A 7,296-nucleotide genomic window follows, 5' to 3' on the forward strand; every position below is an offset into this window, starting at 1 on the left:
TTTAACTCTAGCATCTCATTTTATGCAATTTTATGGGTAACAGGATGGGAATTCAGCTTAGAAAACTTTTGACAAACAATCATTCAACAATAAAAATGAGGACAAAAAGGATGACTATGACAAGCAAAATAAAACAGCCCCTGCTATGCCAAGAATGTACACTAATCATGTGTCCAAGGGACACGCTTCTTATCTGTTTAATAATGACCTGGAACCTCCTTCTCATCACATCTCTCTTGGGCTCTGTAGTCGCCCAAAGCTGACTCATGTCTGAATTTAGAACAGTGGACACCCAGAGCCTCAGACTCTGAGCTTCAGAAGGGACCTCAGTGTGCATTCTGGTTGATTGGGTCCACCGCGTCCCCCACACATGTTGGGAGTTAGAGAAACAAGAATGAAGAGGGTTATGGGTTGAACTGCATCCCCTGAAAATATATGTCAAAGCCTTAATCCCCAGCACTTGTGGACGCACCCTTATTTGGAAATAGGGTCTCTGCAGATGTAATCAAGTTTCAGATGAGGTCATTAGGGTGGCCCCAATCCAATACAACTGCTGTCCTTCCCAGAGGAGGAGGGATCCTGGGACAGACACAGGAGAGGAGAACACCATGTAACAGATGGAGGCAGAACGCGAAGGGCTGCAGCTGTGAGCTTAGAGAGCCAAGGACTGCTGGCAACCCATCCGAATCCAGCAAGAGGCAAGGAAAGATGCTCCCCACCAGGTTTCAGAAGGAGCCTGACCGTGCCGATACCTTGATTTCAGACTTCAGCCTCCAAAATGGTGAGATGAGTGAGACATCTCTGTTGTTTCAAGCCACGTGGTTTGTGACGCTTGTTTCAGCAGCCCTAGCAAATGGATACTTGGAGAAGGAAATGGCAACCCACTCCAGTGTTCTTGCCTGGAGAATCCCAGGGACGGGGAAGCCTGGTGGGCTGCCGTCTCTGGGGTCGCACAGAGTCGGACACGACTGAATCGACTTAGCAGCAGGAAATGGATACAGAGAGTTAGGCAAACTGCCCATGATCCCAGGGTGAGTGATGCCTGAGGACACACCAGAGCACAACCCTTGTGAGTCCCACTGCAGAGTCAGTCCACTGTCCTGGCCTTTATTCCTCTGAGGCATCACAGCTGAGTTGTACGCACATGTGTTCTCTTACATCTTGTTTTTGTTCCGGATTTCTATAATTTCCCTCAAACAGACTTCCCTCACCTCTCCCTTTTTTTGTTTTGAAAAACTTGAAACAGAAAAGTTGAAAGAATAACTCAAGGAACACACATATTTCCTACACCTAGACTCACCAATTAACATTTTGCCATGTTTGTTTCTCTCTCTCCATGTTTTGGGAGCCCTTATCTTGAGCCCCTTGAAAGTTGCAGCTCTCAGGACATTTCACACCTAGAATATTTCAGCACGAATCTCCTGAATTCTGAATTCTCCTGACCAAAGACATCCTCCTTCATAATGCTCAGAGGCAAGGAATTTAGCATCAAAAGGATAATCAAACACAGATTATATTAAAGTTTCTCCAATTTGCCCCCAAATGTCTTTTATAGATATTTTTTCCTTCCTCCCCTCCCTTTCCCTCCACTCTCTCCTCTTCCTTCAGTGTCCTTCAGCACCATATCCCCCAGCTGCCAGGTCTCTTTGGTCTCTCTCAATTTATAGCATTTACCCACCTAGGTTTTTTTCCCTTTTTGGTCTGGCTTTCATAATGTGGACATTTTTGAAGAGTCCAAGCCGATTGCCTAGCAGAATGTCCCACCATCTGGATTTGTCTGCTTGTTTCCTCATGATCAGATTCAGGTTAACCATTTTCTGGTACGAATATTCCCAGGTGAGGCCATGCACTTTCCACGGCATCTCAGGGAGAACCTCGAGGCAGTCAGTAACTACTGTGGCTGCAGATGCTGGGTTCACTGGTGATGGTGGGGCCCGTCTGGTCTCCCCACTGGAAAGGTACCATTCTTTTCCTGTTGTCATTAATGAATTGTCTGTGGGGGATATTTGAGAGGAGACTTGTCCTTAACTACTTAATACAGTACATCCAGAGTTAACAACAAATGCTGACTTGGTATTAGATGTCACTCCACAACTGAAATGCAATACCTAACACGCCCTGCTTGATTTACCACATGTTTTTCGTTAAGAGTTGAAGGGGGAGTTAAGGTTAAAACTAATCCTCCTCCTTTACAAACTGCCTGCCTACGGAAATCTGATGGTCATTCTCATAGTTTCACCAGCACTTACAATATTATCCAGGTATTGGCCTCAGGCAAGATTTCTGACTATCTAAAATTGACATTGAAAGTTAAGAAGACATACCCCCTCAAAAGTTAACTATATCAAATAGTTAACTTGTTGCTGCCGCTGCTGCTAAGTCGCTTCAGTCGTGTCCGACTCTGTGCGACCCCATGGACTGCAGCCTACCAGGCTTCTCCGTCCATGGGATTCTCCAGGCAAGAACACTGGAGTGGGTTGCCATTTCCTTCTCCAATGCACGAAAGCGAAAAGTGAAGTCGATCAGTAGTGCCCAACTCTTCATGACCCCATGGATTGCAGCCTACCAGGCTCCTCCGTCCATGGGATTTTCCAGGCAAGAGCACTGGAGTGGGGTGCCACTGCTTTCTCCCCGCTAACTTGTTAGGTAACCTCAATGCTCAAACCTGAAAATTACGTTAGGTAAATGAAAAATTTCTCAGCCCATCAGTATTGCAATAGTCCAAGTATCACGGATAACACAGATCTTACGTGCTTACACTTGGCAGCGTGGTATTTTCCTTGTTGGCTATCACACAGGACACGAACTTGAGAAAGCAGGACAAAAATAGATCTCCAAAGCCATGTCAATCATCTTTGAGAGGTCAAAACTCCTCATGGCTTTAATAGAAAGTTACTGCTGTGATAAGTAGTATAAAAGAAAAACACACCTACGTCTCTGCATGAATATTAAGCAAGGTGATTACGAGACATCAGCCACCAAGGCCACCCTCAGGGACTTCGTAAGCCACTAAAGTTTGGTTCTGCTGTGAATTCCTGTGGAGTTTTTTCTGCAGTGATTTCCCCCCTGGACTGCAGGTGCCATGAGAACAGGGGTTTGTTTGGTCCTGTTTGCCCTTCAGTATTCAGAACGGTGGGCTTCCCCTATGGCTCTGCGGTAAAGAATCTGCCTGCAATGAGGAGCCAGAGGAGACACAGGTTCGATCCCTGGGTCAGGAAGATCCCCTGGAGGAGGGCATGGTAACCCACTCCAGTATTCTTGCTTGGAGAATCCCTTGGACACAGGAGTCTGGTGGGCTACAATCCATAGGGTCGCAAAGAGTCGGACACAACTGAAGCAACTTAGCACGCACGCGTACTTTCAGCAAGAACAGTATCTGGGTGTCCAACAATTACTGGTTGAATGAAAGAATGACGCAAATAGTGCTCATCAGGTTAGGTCAATTCAACACTTCTAAGGAACCAATGAAACCTCGTGGACCTTTTATTCTCTTTTTTCCCTTAATTTATTTTTAATTGGAGGATAATTGCTTTACAATGTTGTGTTGATTTCTGCCATACAACATCATGAATCAGCTATAAGTATACATGTGTCCTCTCCCCCTTTGTTTTCTTTTAATTACAAAATTTGGTGCTAAGGTGTGCAAAGGGCCCTTTTTAGCTTCTCTATCTCAACTTTCAACAGCTTAGCTGGCCATTTCAGGGTGGACAGCATACCTCTATGTGCCAGACTGGGTCACAATTCTACCCCTTAAAGCCCATGTTTCTCTCTTTTTTAAAATACAAAATAGGAGCCAGAAAGGACATGGAATATTCCATCATCTCATCCTCTCTTGTGTGTTTATCTCCTTCCAATATATCCATTACTGGGTTGCTAAAGGTCATGGGAAGCCTGTGGATTATTAATAGAATACATAATTCGCTTAAATAACATTTTTTTTTCTCCACATGATTTTGTCTAAAAATATTGTGACATAAAATTTGTATTTATCTCCTTTAACATTTGAGAGTTAAGCAGAATAAATGATCTGCCCTATAAACGTAATTTCATTGTTGTTCACCTGCAGATGCTTTAGTTTCAAGGAAGCTGAATCAACCAGCGCACACGGTCACTTGAATCAGGACACTCCAGACACAGAGACGGGAGACAGTGCAGAGCCAAGGACAGAAGGGCCAGGATAGAGGCTCTCTTCTCGGGAGGAAGTGACAATAATAAAAATTTAAATATAAGAAGAATAGTAATAGTTTGTGCTTATTGCATGCTTATTACTTCTGTTTACAACAGCCCTTTGGCTATTATTTCCGTTGAAGAGAGGAGAAAATTAAAGCTTAGCAAGGTGGTGACTTGACTGCAGTAATGAGTGAGCAAGAATTTGAATCCTCTGACTTCAGAGCCTCTTACTTCACCACACACAGGGCTGCTTCCAAATGCACAGTAGAAGAGCCTGCTATTTACAAGTGTTGTCTTGCAAATTTTCCGGGAAATCTTTGATCATTTTTTAAAGCATTTTTGCTGGAAGGAATCCTGTAAGATCACTGCCCCAGAGTTCAGATAGGGAAATCCCGATAGTATTCTTCTTAAATCTAATACCTTTTGATATTATTCAGCCCTTTTATCATCTTTGTCATTCTCCTTGAGTCCCTCTTCAAAGATGATACATTCCCTAAAATTATGGATATAGCTCAACTCCTGAGAGGCATCCATTTGCAAATAGATGAAAAGCTTTGCCACTGTAGGTGAGATGAACAAGGTAGACTGACAACGTGGCAGGTTAAACATTCCATTACCACTGACCTGCTCAGACACACAGACACAATGGCTCATTCTCCTGTCCCCTGGTGAAAAATCAGGGGAGAAAAGGGGCCCATATATACCAAGGTTACTTTTTAATCCAATACCTGGAAAGAAGTAGAAGGTTTACTATCATCAAGCTTAATCTTATCTAAACTTCTGAAGATTTTATACAGAGGGGTGAAGGTTGAGGGGATGGGGATGGGAATCCTTCTAAAACCAGTATTCATGTTGGCAACAGCAGCTCTCCAAAGCTACAGTTCAAATTCTGCAGCACTGTGGGCACTACTTTTTTCTCTTATACCCACCCCCCTCCACATTCCCCCAGACACATACTAGAAAAACATTCAAAGCCAGTTTTTAAATGCAAGCATACATTTTTTCTTTCTCGCAAATTAGTTTCCCCTTAATGTAGGTATTGTTAAACCACTGACAGGCAAACAGCAAGAATGCCTTTACATGAGTGTCTCTTTCTTCTAACACCAGCACAAATATAACCATCCTCACAAAGGCTACTAGCCGTTTAGGTTTCAAGGACCAATAAATGAATGCACACAAGAAAATTTGGATGATGCTAGGTTGCCAAGTTTTATTTTGCAATGAAAGAAAACAATAATATATATTATCATCATGTCTTCATGAAGTGAAGGACATCACAGGAAAAAGAATGTCAATACATAATTTCGTGATAAATTAAGATTTTTTTAATCTTAAAATTAGCTTATGGAATTTTGTTTTCTTTCTCACTCTGCCACAAGTCAGTGAAAATTTTATTAGAGACTAGCACTGGTCCTGAGACCAACATTTGGGGGCCACCGATCTAAGAGAGGTCTTTCCTGGTAAAATCTTCCTCCTCCACCACTGGGCAGAACTAATCCCCTTCTCTCTCCTCAAGGATTTTGTGAATACTTCTGCTGTCTCACATGGTTTCATAATTGTTCCTGTTGATATTTACCTAGCAGCTAGACCACAAGTTTTTAAAGGTACAAAGCTGTGTCTTAGCTTTTTATCCAATTAGAGAACATAGCACAAAGCCTAGAACACTCTAAGAGAATTTAACAAATCAATTTGTACCTAAATCAGTCAAAGCTAAAGAGAAAATTCTCTCCCTAGACCAAACTGATCATCTCATTTGCAAACTGGCGTACCACAAAGTCCTGGAGGGAGGTCACAGAGATGTACAAGAAGTCATAGCAACATTCAAATACCACGGGCGCACAGCGATGGTTTGCAAATTTTAATTGAAGTTCAACACCACTGTTCTGAAAAACAATCTCAGGAAAGAAATCGGTTTGGGGCTATGTTTAAACATGGAGAGTGACATCAATTTATACATATCTCAAATGAAAACGGAATTTCCAGATACAGAATAGAGTTAAGAATCGAGAGGTGGGGCAATAGTCCGCAGCAGTTCAGATCCTCTCTGCTCATTTGTCCAGGTGGTTTATTGGTGAGTCATGGATCTGAGGTCTGAATACCAAACACTGAGCCGGCAGTTTCCTGAATCCAGGAAAACAACACGCCCTAATTTATTACCCTGACAAAATGTGGCCACAGATCAGCAATGCAGTAAAATATATGTTCCATAAAAATATCTTTATAGATTTTCTCATTACACTAACAAATGAGTGGTGGAATCACCTTATGGAGGGGGGAAGGCAGAATCACTAAAAACTTCCATCCTTTATATACCCATATCTCCCATGAAGCAAAGAGTATAAAAAGTGGGAGGAATTACAATTACTATCAATTGTTTCTTGCACTACCAAAGTCAGAGGCTATCAGCCTGTATAGTGTCATGTTAGCTATTACTCTCCACTTCTTAGTGGGACCCGACAGTTAGATCATTTAGTGTTGTCTTATGGATTAAAATCAAGTTTACTTTTAGCAGCGATTAAATAGTTATGAGGCAATACAAAGCTTTATGGATGGAACTGTGGCAGCATTGGCAACTTGTAAGCAGGATCAGAGGAAGAAAACTGAAGCCCAGAGCCTCCTCACTTGCTGTGCTCATTCACCTGTTCTTCAAGCTGAAAAGGGGGGAAAAAAAAATGAAAGCCGCTCTGGGGACCAAACTTGAGCATATCCAGAGCCAGTGCTTTTGTAGAAGCAACATCCTGCAGGCTCAGTATGCTATTTCCTCCCTGCGAGTGGCGGCTTCCAAGATGGCCTCCAGCGATCCTATCCCTGGGACTCATGCCCTTGTGGACTCCTTTCCCTTTACCAGGGTTGGTTTGTGTGACTGGTGGAAGACGAGAGTGATCGTCACTTCTGAGATTAAGTTATAAAAGACTGCAGCTTTCAGACAGTTAGAGCCCCAGCAGACGGCTCGACTGCAACCCCACCAGCCCCCGAGCTAGAACTACCCAACTGAGCTGCTCCCAGACTCCTGACCCTCAGGAATCAACTGAGAAATTATGTGTTTGCTGGTTTAAGCTGCTAGTTTTGGAGGGGATTTGTTACCTGGCAATAGGTAAGTAGTAGACCCACTGTGATCTCCGGCAA

The 7,296-nt window shown here is 43.1% G+C and overlaps 1 long non-coding RNA gene across 1 annotated transcript; it reads left to right on the plus strand.

Annotated features, from left to right (window-relative positions):
• Positions 1–555: 555 nt before the first annotated feature.
• On the plus strand, positions 556–4,229 carry LOC147359041 (uncharacterized). Its single transcript, XR_015141340.1, has 3 exons — positions 556–781; positions 1,837–1,958; positions 4,067–4,229. It is a non-coding gene; the product is annotated as an uncharacterized LOC147359041 (long non-coding RNA).
• Positions 4,230–7,296: the final 3,067 nt, after the last annotated feature.

This window comes from Bos grunniens, chromosome 14 (genome assembly GCF_055505025.1).
Source record: "Bos grunniens cultivar Pamir isolate PY7600 chromosome 14, Bosgru_T2T1.0, whole genome shotgun sequence".
NCBI lineage: Eukaryota > Metazoa > Chordata > Mammalia > Artiodactyla > Bovidae > Bos > Bos grunniens.